Source organism: Lathamus discolor, chromosome 2, assembly GCF_037157495.1.
Source record: "Lathamus discolor isolate bLatDis1 chromosome 2, bLatDis1.hap1, whole genome shotgun sequence".
Classification (NCBI taxonomy): domain Eukaryota; kingdom Metazoa; phylum Chordata; class Aves; order Psittaciformes; family Psittacidae; genus Lathamus; species Lathamus discolor.
This window is the reverse complement of record NC_088885.1, coordinates 122,965,961-122,978,793: the sequence shown is the minus strand read 5'-3', so window position 1 is coordinate 122,978,793 and position 12,833 is coordinate 122,965,961. Positions and strand designations below refer to the sequence as shown.

The window sequence follows — 12,833 nt, the reverse complement described above, 5'->3', positions numbered from 1 at the left end:
ACAAAGCACACTCTTTGTGAATGCGTAAGTTCCTGACATATAATGTACAGACAATAAATGTTCATTTTCTGATATGTTTCTGAACCTCCTGCATCTCTGATTTATTATGAGAACAATGTCTGTGGTCTTTCAAGAATGATTAAATCTTCCCTCCAAACAGTGCTCTATTCCAAGTGTCAATTTTGATGAAGAGCCTGTCAAGCCAAGATACAGTCAAAAAGTTGAAATAAATCTATCATCACACAGTGTTTGTCATCAAGAAAACCATTTGTACTTTCTTGAGCATTGCTTCTATTTGCTACTAGAGCTACACAAAAGTATTGGAGTTTCTTGTATTATCTAAGCAAATTACTTGTCAACTAAAATCGTAAAGGTTATATGTTGCAGAAAAAGTTAATTCACTCTTTTTTATTAAAGTTGTTTCAAATACTTTTTCTTGAATCTCTAAACCCAAGATAATTAGAGCTCTAAGTCACTGTTACTGTCAGTCTTCACAGTAATCACCAATAACAGTCAGAAGAAAATAAATTATATTCTAGTGTCAAGTTACCTGAATACATAAAATATTATGGCTGATTAAAAAAAATAAATAAAAAAAGAGAAAAAACAATCAATATAACACAAGCAAATAACAATTTCAGATACAAGACTATGGATATGATGAACACAGACAAACACCAGAAACCTTCTAAAATCTTTTCATGTATCTGAAAGAATGAATCTGTACTTGCACATTCAACTGTGGGATCCTTGCTCCTTACGTGGTAACAAGAAAACACATGGACTCCAGTACAGTGTGTATGTCATGGTAATTACTCTTGGGTCAACCAGAGTTTGCACAGAAATTTGCTCTGAATGTGCCTGATACATCAAAAGAATAAAGTGATGACAGGAAAAATGCGATGTTATTAAAATGCTTATTTAATTGTGATGGAGTTGTGAGAACATGAGCCAGTCTACACCAAAGTCATGGTAGTTTTGTTGTTCAATTTCACTTCTCTACATTTTTTACTTTTTCCTGTTATGTCAGAGTCCTTAACTAACTGGTATTGTCCTTGACTAACTGAATATACTAACCCATTGATGAATTCATTGAGTTTGAACTTTGGATATATTTAAAATGTGAAAAAAAGACTGTAGGCACATCACAAATTAGAACAGGATACTCAAAATAAGAAAACTGAATTTCCTTCATTATCTATTCTTTGAGAGAAAGGTTGACACTGCACCTGAAGGACACAGCTATTCCACAAAAAGACATGAGGTTGGTGTAAGCTGTGTTGCCAATACTTTCAAACTCAAGAGACAAGTGGCAAGAGAGATATTGTCCATTCTTCTTGGACCTGTTCCTGCTGCTAGCCTCTTTGCCAGCTCTATTCCTAAGGAGAATCCTGATACCATGAAACTTTGCACATGCACTTCATTTCATGTGAGCACTCCAACAAAGTACTTCTCAAAGTTCTTGTTTGTCTTTTAGCAAATACTGCTTACGTTATGCTTATATTAAGCTGCAGACACTTGTGGTGCTTTTGTTCAATCAGTTTCCTTACTCTTCCCATAGCTGACACCTATACCACTAAGTAGACCTCATAGGACTCACAAATTTTGCTGATGACCGACTGCAGGATATCTATAGCGTATTTATAACACATCTCCAAAACAGTGATATGCAGGAGATCGAGGGCTCAGGCATTTTTCTACATGCTTCAAAGCTCTTCTCTGGCTAACGCTTGTCCTTCTGTCTCCCAAAGAAGAAATCTGTTTTACCACAATCTGAAACAGCCCACACACCCTCAGAGAGAACACTACTACTCAGTATTTCTGGGCTTGTACGACATGACAGGTTTCTAAAGAGTGGAACAGTGTCTTGCTTATCGCAGGATACTATTGCAGGATATTACACTCTCCACACAGTGCTACTGCATAACCTGTCATCTTAAATCAACTTTTTAAAACTATAAAAATGAAAAACAAAAAATATCTTCTAAACAATTTATTAACAAATTTCTTTTTGTATTCACACTTTCCTGAAGACCACTCACGATTCATGAACGTGCTATTTAATTACAATATCAAGTTTTCATAACCCTCTCCCAAGACTATGTGTTGACCCCAAGCTCACTCCAGAAACACAAATATCCCTTGGGCTTGGCTAGGCAGAGCCATCTCCTGGCTAGACCATAAACCAGAACATGCTAATGATTTCACCACTGCTTAACTCAACTAATAAACAAAGCATTTACCTGAGTGACTGGCTGGGCAGTGCTCAGACCTCAGCACTTAGCTTTTACGTATTGAGAATTACTCCAAACCAGCATACAAGTTAACAGGGAGAAACATCTAAGTTGTTCATTACTAGCTGTGGAAAGACAATCTTAGCTCTAGTAACACCCACAGTTTGAAGCAATAATGATCCTAGAGAAATGCTGCACTGATAAAAGGCTTTTGCCACAATAGTGGAAGGAACAGAAATCTGTAGGACAACAATTAGGAAATTAATCAAGCATCTGTAAAAACATGAATGAAAATACGCAAGTATGAAGCTATGCTATAAATAGATTCTGCTAGTTAGTCATGCCACAGTATGTCTCTGAATTGATATAAATTCCTGCCTTGATCATCTTTTGTACCTAGCAGCAGGGATAGTAAGTAAAGTTGTGAAAACTGCATTCATACTGATATTTTCTTGACGTATTTGAGGCCAGCATCTCTAAATCTGGTCTTCACAATCCAATGGAGATTCCCAACAAGGTTAGAGCAGTAAAGATATAAATATTTTGAAGCTACAGTGATTTGTCTTTGCTATTAATATGACAAATAGTGACACTGTCACAGACAGTAAGATTAAGATACAAAACAATTCTGCTTTCCTTTTACCAAAAGTCAGCTAAAGTCTTCTGAGATAACAGAAGCTTTACCATGAAAGAAGATGTCTCACAAGCTGTGCAAGGACTGGGTCACTCCTTTTAGGTAAATGGCTCTAAGAAAACGATAAAAGGAAGAAGCAGCAGGCAGTCACTGAAACATAAAGGATAAGCAAAGCAACCTCTGTAAAGATTGATCCCTTACTTCAGCAAAAGGTAACACTTCATTCATCCATTACTTGAAAGTAATGGTAGCACTAGCTGACAATATGACTTTTCAGGGATCCCGATTAGATAAAGTGGTCCCTCTGCTTTTTTCCACCATAAGCACTATGCTTAATTTGCCTCTATTTAGAGCCAGACCTGCCCTTCATCATCTGATTTCCAGGACTGCGCCACTGTCATATGGCAGAGGCTATGAATCCACCAGCCAGAAATGATGCTCTGCTCAAATGTAATTTGTGTAAATATGTGGGAACAGGATGAAGCTGTGTCATTAACAGTCCATGTGGCACCACCCAGTCATGGACTTGGCAATGAAGTAACAACCCTACTATTACCCTGTGCACTGGAAATGCAACCGGATAAGTAGGGGGCAGTTCACTACCGAGAAGTGTCCAAAATACTTTGTAAAGGTTTAAATGCTCCATCAACATGTATTTTATGTATCACGGACATGCAGAGCAAGGGAAGGTTGAAAGACAAGTAATAGAAAACCCCTGTCTCCACAGATGGAGACTCCACAATTTCTCTGCATAATGTGTATTAACATTTGACCACCCTTACAACAAAAAAAAAAAAAAAAGTGTTTTCTTGAGTTCAGATGGAATTTCCTATTTTTAAAATTTGTGCCCATTACATATCGTCCCCTCAGTGGGCTCTACTGAGAACAACTTTGCTCCCTCATTTTCACTCCTTCCAATCATACATTTATTCACATCGATGAGATCTCTCCTGAGCCTTCTCTTCTCCAGGCCGAACAGGTTCAGGTCTGTCACCCCATCCTCGTGGGGCAGATTCTCCAGTCACTGCATCGTTCTCGTAAAGCTAGGACTAGCTCCAATGAATCCACATATTTCTTTTACCAGGGAGCCCAGAGCTGGACTCAGCACTCAAGATGTGGCCTCACCAGTTCTGTGTAGAGGGGAAAGATTATCTCATCCTCCTGGCAATTGTCTTCCTCTAGCAGACCAGAGTACTGTTGGCCTTTTTTTTGCTGAAAGGGATCATTGCAGGCTCATGGTCTGCGTATTGTACACCAGGACCCCAGTGTTCTTTGCAAAGTCACTTTCCAGCCAGTCAGCCCCCGAGCATATGTTAGTGCCCAGGATTATTTCTCCCCAGATGCAAGACTTGGTATTTTCCCTTGTTTAACTTCAGATTCCTCTCTGCCCATTTCTCCAGCCTGTCAGGATCCCTTTGGAAGGCAGGATATTTATTCCTTCTCCTGCATCAGCCACTTTTCCCAGTTTTGCATCATCTGTGAACTTCCTGAGGGCGCACTATGTCCCAGTGTCCAGATCATTAATGAAGATGTTAAACAGCTTGGAACTGGTACTGACCCCTATCAGTAGCCCAGTCACACTAGTGACTTGTATTCAAGTGGATTTTGCGTCACTGTTTACAAGTCCCTGGGCCCAGCCATTTAACCAGTTTTCAGTGCAGATCACCATTTATTTTTCCAACCTGCTTTTCATCAGCTTGTCTATGAGAATATTACAGGAGAAAGTGTCAAAACCCTTACTCATGTCAAGGTAAACCACATTATCTGCTCTTCCCTGGTCCACCAAGCCAGTCATCTCATTGCAGAAGGCTATTAGGTTAGCTAAGCATTATTTCCCCTTTGTAAATCCATGCTTACTATTTCCCAATCACCTTCTTGTACCTGAGGTGTTTGGAAATGGTTTCCACGAGGTTTTTCTAGGTGAAGCTATGAAACATCCACTAAAAATGTTTCTCGTCCTTGCCAGAACTGGACTGAGAAGAAAAGGTGAAACTACTGGTGTACAAACAGCTGTGCACACAGGTTTTTCACTTCACTTCCTTCCCTTCTAGCAAAACACTTCTGGAAAGCAGAAAGCATGGTGTATTAGGTCATGACAAAAATGCTTTCAAATATTTAACATGCTTTACACGATGGATTTAAGCAGCTATTTTTAGGTTCCCAAGTCTGACAGCTCTGGCTAAGCTCTCTCACTTTTTCCACAAACATATGATTACAGCCTATTTTGGGGGTTATTTGGGGATTATTTTTTTTTGCACAGAGAACTTCCTCCCCAAAGTAGAAACCATTTCAAATCTTTTAATTGATGATCTGAAACCTAACAGTGAACTGTGTTTTACAAATGCTCTGAGCAGGCTGCCAGACAGGGCCTTGATTAAAAACACGGAGGAGGAAGGGATGTAGGAGTGAAAAGAAAAGAACTAAGAGTACTGCTGTCCCACATGCTTAGTTCTCTAAAGGTGAATATATAGAGATTTGAAGCTGTTCAAACTGTCATAGAGACATTCCTTTATTTTAAAAGCAACAAAAAAGCATTATTCTCCTTCTTAAATAGTTGGTCTGTTAGCTCCTCTGTCACCATGGAGACTACCACTGCTGCTGATGCTGTTGCTGATTTTCTCTAACTGGTCAGCACATGTTTGTATCACCACCTAATATAAACCTGAGTCACTGGTAGAGAAGTTTACATTTGTTCTCAATGAATGTCATTTCTAGTAAAAGAAATGCATTTTGTTTTGTTTTGATGAATTCCATATTGCTGTTTATTTTGTATCATATACAAATTCCTATGAATTTACTTTCCTTATGCTCACCCAATGTAAGTTCCAGGGCTGACACAAGTATAATTAAGGGACTGCTGCTCTCACTGCAGATGGTCCCACCTGCTTTTATTCTTATCTTCTACTTATTAAATAGGATGGAAAATATTGCAATGACTTAATGCAGTCAGCTGAGAACATGGTATCTGAATCCCTTCGTCAAAGTAATACTGACCAGACACTAAATCTCACTGAACCTGCATTCAGTTTCTTCCTGATAAGAGTGGAGAAGGATACTAAGTATAATATATGATGTTCTCCAGCAAACACTGTCCAATGTTTTTACAGATATTTTAAAAATAAAAAACATATTTTTGTTTTCAGGTATTCAATAATATATAAACCAATAGGCATTACTTACATAGTTATTAGAAGATACATAATTTCAGAAGTAGGCTTCCAACACCAGCACCATGAGAATTTCCACTTTTCTTTTGTAAGAACCTCAATGTAGACAACAGGGACTTTATTCAAATTCTGTGGAGTATTTCAGATACTCCGTTCAGAAACATAAAACAACCTGGGGATCACCGCTCTTCATTTTAGTACTGGCTTCTTCAAAAAGGGAATAAAAGTACAGACTTTCTCTGAAAAATATGAGTGTAAAGGATTTGAAAGCAGAAAAAGAAAAGTTCTAAAACTTCTTTGCTCAGATTGCACCAAACAAGACTGCTATGTTCATGAGAAAGAGCAGACACAGTACAGCCTCTTTTGGTTACACTTCCAGATACCCAGCTCTTCATTTATTTACTCCTGGTTTCTTGCCTGAAACTAATTTCACATATAGCAGCAAATAATGTTTTTCCTCTTTCCTAGAAATGCAGGATTTGCCACTGTAACATGGATGACTCTTAACATGACTCATGTCACTCACTCTTTCATCATACCTTGGCTCGACCATGTTGGTGGGACGAAGATGGACATGCAGCTCTCAATGCTTAGGAATTGCAGAATATTAAAGATCACTAGAATACATCTCCTCTGACGAATACACTAGTATGAGCTAATCAAGCCCTTTTCTTGTTGACTGTTACTGCTTTCCATGAAATTTCAAATTGGGTATAAGAAAGATCTTGGCCCTTCAAGTTCAAGAACTTGAATCACTTCAAGTTGACAATTGTGTTTAACGACAGCATCTGCTGTGGCATAACAGCAGGTTGAAGAGACAAAACTCATCTAGACTGGGAATGTGACTGGAAATTTGGGCATGAACTTTCTGAAGGCATTAGAAGGCAAATGGCATCTTAGGGTGCATTAGAAAGGGAGTGGTTAGTAGGTCAAGAGAGGTTCTCCTCCCCCTCTACTCAGCCTTGGTGAGGCCGCATCTGGAATATTGCGTCCAGTTCTGGGCCCCTCTGTTCAAGAAGGACAGGGAATTGCTTGAAGGAGTCCAGCGCAGAGCCACAAAGATGATTAAGGGAGTGGAACATCTCCCTTATGAGGAGAGGCTGAGGGAGCTGGGTCTCTTTAGCTTGCAAAAGAGGAGACTGAGGGGTGACCTCATCAATGTTTACAAATATGTGAAGGGTAGGTGTCAGGATGATGGAGCTAGGCTTTTTTCAGTGATATCCAGTGATAGGACAAGGGGCAATGGGTGTAAACTGGAACATAGGAAGTTCCACGTTAACATCAGGAAGAACTTCTTTACTGTAAGAGTGACAGAGCACTGGAACAGGCTGCCCAGGGGGGTTGTGGAGTCTCCTACACTGGAGATATTCAAGGCCCGCCTGGACAAGTTCCTGTGTGATGTACTGTAGGTTACCCTGCTCTTGCAGGGGGGTTGGACTAGATGATCTTTTTAGGTCCCTTCCAACCCTTGGGATTCTGTGATTCTGTGAAGAGTTCTTTGACATCACACATATATAATGTGTACCTTTTAAGGAACCTAAATAAAAACAAAAGCTTTAGTAAGTTTTAGTCACTGCAGATAGTGAAATGACTGAAAGATACTCCTGACCCTCTGTTTCCTTGGGTGAAGATAAAGAAACCACTGACAGAATATAGGAAAAACATTAAACATGTCGGCTACTGAAGAGAGCTAAGGTGTCAGTGATGAGGAAAAGTAATACAGACTGCTGACCACCCAGTCAAACTCAAATTAAAATGCTTAGTTTTCTCACTGAGAAAGCACCGAACAAAATATTTTAACAGTGCAAACAAAGTATGGTCTTGCTTAACCAGGACTTTGAATAAGGAACTGCCTTTTACTACCTCTTGGATTTCAACAGCAACCCAGAATACCAACCACTAGACTCTACAAATAAAGCTCCAACCTTGCAGCTCCTTAAACAAGCAAAATTCTGTACTGCAGATCAAAAGAAATTGTGCTGATCAAGGCTACGAAAACATCACTCCTCTATCCAAGCTATTTCTGCTTTCAGCCTCAGTACACACATCCTGTGGGTCTACAACTCCAAATCTCCCTCCTCCTGAGCATGCATCACTGATGCATTTCAGATCCAAGAACACATTACTTGCTGCACATTACTTTTAAGCCTGCAGCTTAAAACAGAAGGGCTTTCTCCTCAGTCTTGCTCCTGAATCGCTTCAGAAGATCATTACCAGCAGGGCTATTGTCTGTCTAAACAACACCCTCAAACCCGTACTGGTTACTCATCCGAAACGTGATCCTCAGCCTGCCAGGGTCTGTACCTCACACATATTTCTACCTCTGACACTTCACCCAGCACTGCTTGATGAAAACCAGGAACAGAAACCTGATGAATGAATAACATAAACAGAACTCTTCTGGTTTTTTACAAAACTTGGGTGTTGAAACCTGCGTGCAAGATACTGTGACCACCTGCTTATCTTCTATGTTTTTGCTAGCAGGATTCCTCTGGTGGCTAAAGCTCTGCTCTGGGATAAACATCCCCTAGTATGTTGTCAGCACTGAACAGTTTTGTGTGGCCTGTGCCCAAAGCTTCTTTCTTACTTATAACCTGGTGCCTGTCCTGCAATACAGCTCCTTAAAGCACACAGTGCTATACCACACCTTCTAGAGATCCTTCAGTGGGTCCTGGTCTCAGAAATAGACTGGTGGACACGATCTGACCCCAGACAGTACCCGGAACAGGAAAAGTTGTTTAATTTACAAGCAGCACAGTCAAAAAGTTGTTTAATTTACAAGCAGCAGTCTACTCCCCCTTCTGTCTACTGGGCTTCAAACAGATTGTTTCCCCAAGAGTACTCTAAGTAACGGGCTAGAAACTGTGCCACAGTGAAACAGTAAGAGCCTCTTATACGTAAAAGCGATATTCAGTATTGAGAACAAGCTGAACATCCCAGTGCACTCTAAAACTAAGACTACCACCTTTAAAATGTGTGGATCTCTCACATGGATAGTGTCAGGAACTTCTCACAGTCAGTGTTTATTCTTGGATTCACCATCCTCACCTTGATGCTTTTCATTGAGCCCTTTAGGTGTGGAAAAAGGAGGAATATCTATTTATCATGCCAATACTTTATCAAAGCATCAGTAAACTTCTCAGAACTTTTTATGTTCAGTTGAAGATGTATCCTACATTAACAACTAAGTATGTGGAATTTCAAGAACGACTTAAATTCAGAAATCTACTGAGCTGGATGTGGCATCTCAGGCAGTAAGAAACTCAGCTTAAATGATATTTCTGTCAGTTAGGCTGCATTTTTCAATCTCATTTCAAAGAGATTTCAAGACTAATTTTCCATTACATATAATTAAACTATGCACTTAAGTAATTCTATATGTACAACTGCAGATGAACTGTATACAACTTAGTTCTGTAATTTGATACAGTTTAAGCCCGATCGTAATTCCAGGCCTTTGAAGTAAGATTATGTCAGTTCATAAATCACAGTCAGGTTATTAACAAATATTCACCTGTGTTTTGCTAGGGTTGAACTTCTCCTTTTCTGAAGTTGGAGTCTTAAACTCCACATGAAACAAAATCACCAACTCAGTGAAGGAAGCATATTTTTTTTTATCATGGTCATCAATGAAATAACCTTCCAGCCAAGAGTAAGTAGTTTCAAATCTATGCTTCTAGCTGAAACAGTTAACAGTTCCAATTATCTCAAGTGCTCATGTCTAAACTAAGGGCAAACATGATGCTGGTTTATGTCTGGAAACAAGCACACTGTGTAGAGATCAGTCTTCTGGACCTAAAACATATAATTGAGACCTTATCACACTTTTACTTGCCAGTAAGCATTTAAATAAAAAGATATTTTTATAAACCAATGAGAATATGCATTGAAAATGTTTAGACATGATAAAATAACTGTATGAAGACACCAGCTACTGCAGCACTAGACTAATGACTGAGTCTTTCAACTCAGCTTCCTTTTATGCAAGTATTTCATAAAAATAATTGCAGAGGTTGTAACCTATGCCAAGCATGGTTTTAGACTTGCATGTTGGATAAAGCCCTGTTTTCCACACTCTTCAGCACAATCAGTACTGCCATAACTACTCGAACTCCCTTCCCAACATTTAAATTATATTAAAGATTAATATCACATTCTCCTCTTCTCAACATCCCAAATCAAGTAAATAACGCACAGCAGCCAGCTTATAATCACGTTTAAAAGTCTTCTTCTCTGAACTAATCTCATTCTGAAATATTAAATCTGATTTGTTTTAATCTAATTTACTTCTCACAGCATACTATGTGTTTACTTTTTACACTTTGCTGGCTGTACATGTGCAACACTAGTATAGAGTTGTTCAGGTATTTATGTGGCTGAATTGACTGGTACTGGGAGGTTATATTCCTCTGCATCGCTCCTGGCCCTTTTTCTATTTCAGAAAGACTGAAACATCAACATTCTAATGAGAAATTATTGGCATAATCAGCACACACATTTGTACTGATCTTGCTACAGTTAGGTATCACTAATCAATACAGTAAGCTAGAGGGGACCCCTGGAACTGGTTTCATTCTCTACAGATATTTCTGAACATAGCAAGACAAGTCACTGAGTACAGGAAGACATTTGCAGCTTAGAGCTTGAGACAGTCCTACCCAACAGGTCTTTACAGACTGTGTTGCTGGCAAACTTAAATGCTTCTATCAAAGCCGATATCACTGAAAAGGCAACGAAGGCTTCATTTTAAAAAATGATGGATGGGAATGACACTGACCGAGAATCTCCCTAACAACTGTGTGAGAAGTTTATAAAGTCCATCTGTTTCCTGTCTGAAATGGGCAAATCCAAGTAGCTGAGTGCAGGGCCCATCCTGACCATCTTCCACCCACTTCATGTCCAGTCCCAATAGAGCCATCTGGAGTACTGTGACAGTTCCCAGAGAGATCAAGGAGCCTTCATCCCAGTGCTGGTGCTGACTTGGTAAATTACAAAGCTGGAACAAAAAGCTGAGGTGCATCTCCTCTCAGGAGTACATCTGCACATCAAAGGACATTCAGTACGAATGCCACCCTGACCATGGAAGTCTGATGCTATTCACACACAGTACGTAAGTAATTATATACATCTTAATCCTCTCAGGAATCAGTGCCACAACATTGTCATGGAGAAAGGAGATTTTATAAAATCTGGGCTTATGACACAGCAGCACACCAGCTCCATTCACTTGAGGACTCATCCCTCAGTGACAGTTCACCATAACGGGCATTTCAGAGAGTGAGGCCAACGTTTCCTCCACAACAGAACACAGCATTCTTATTAAAGGTCTGATCTTAAACCAATGGAGAGACTCCCATCCACTTCAGTGCTTTTTCCACCATGCTTTTCATAATCCCACTGACTGTGCAATACAGTTTTTATCAATACATGAAGAACACACAAATTACAACTAATATCTTTGAACTGTAATAACTTCTTTCTTTTTTAAAGTATTTGAGATGGCTTCTAGCACAGTCTCCCCCCAGCTCTCAGCTTAATACTTCAGAGATGTCCAGAGTTGGCCCTCTTAAAACTGTAATATTTGAAATTTTCACTTTCTTGGGCACAGAGAGTTAATTAAAACACTTATTCAGGCAATGGTAAGTGACAGTTCCGTGACAGCTACATGAGACAGTCAGGCTGAGAAAATCTAAACACGAAATCTGAACATGGAAAAAAACCTGAACGCAGACGTATAATTTCAAGAGGCTAATGCTACATTTTGCTTCACATTCCTGGTATCTTATACATGCAGTGTGTCACTCAGATGAAGGAAACTCACAGAGAAACTAATAACTCATTCAGACAAAAAACACAGAGGGGGATGGGGAGAATACAAGAAAGAAGCCTGTCATGTCTTTCATTCACAGGTCTCCAGTATTTCATCTTCTCTGTCAAGATTTTCCAGCACAGAAAATCTTTGTATCACTCTTCTGCTTTTCTCTTTGCTTATTGTGTATCATTACATCAGAGACCCGGGAAGAAAACTGGGCCAAATTTCATATTCACAAACAGATCTTCACAAGTCTAGCAAGGTTGAACAAGAATTAAATTGACCTGTCCTTATTAATTTCAATGTATTTCATACAAACAGCAACACCGCACAGTAAAATTAATTTGAAATATTACATTATTAATTGTCAGCTTTGAATATCCCAGGGTGGATTCAGCCCATTTTATATTTTAATTGTAGTTGAGAGGAAGAGTGATTGGATTAAATGCAGTCTATGTGTAATTGAAATTAATGAATTTGGCTAATGAAATATTTATAGGTGACCTTTCCCTGGATTGATAAAAAGGCCTATTTTGTTTAAAATATCTTTGATATTTACAGTCTGAGGTTAGGTTTAAATTATTCTTTTACATAAGGAAGCTAAATAAACATCTGTTACTCCTGTAGACTGGCAAAAAAAAGAATAGCCATATTGCAGTTTTCTCTTGCCAGATATATTTAGTGCTTCTTGTGAAGTATACAAGTGTCATTCTCAAAAGTTAAAAGTCTTACAGAAAATCATTAATGCACTTGTTTGTATGTGAATTATTTATTCTCCTCTTGGTCCACCCACCAATTCTACTGGCATTTAAATGTGATCTAGTCTTAGGCATGTTGTCATTAATATTAAAGCAATGTGAAACTAGGACACAGGCCCATGCTGCATTAATGAAATTCTTACCAAACTTAAGTATGGTACCATTGTCAGAATTAGCAATGCAGAAATGCTAATATGATTCTCCATGGGTTACAGTTGCTTATTCCAC

The 12,833-nt window shown here is 39.0% G+C and overlaps 1 protein-coding gene across 2 annotated transcripts in view; it reads right to left on the bottom strand.

Moving 5' to 3' along the window:
* NKAIN3 (sodium/potassium transporting ATPase interacting 3) overlaps positions 1–12,833 on the bottom strand; it is a 359,636-nt gene that overhangs the window by 262,606 nt on the left and 84,197 nt on the right. The window lies entirely within an intron of this gene.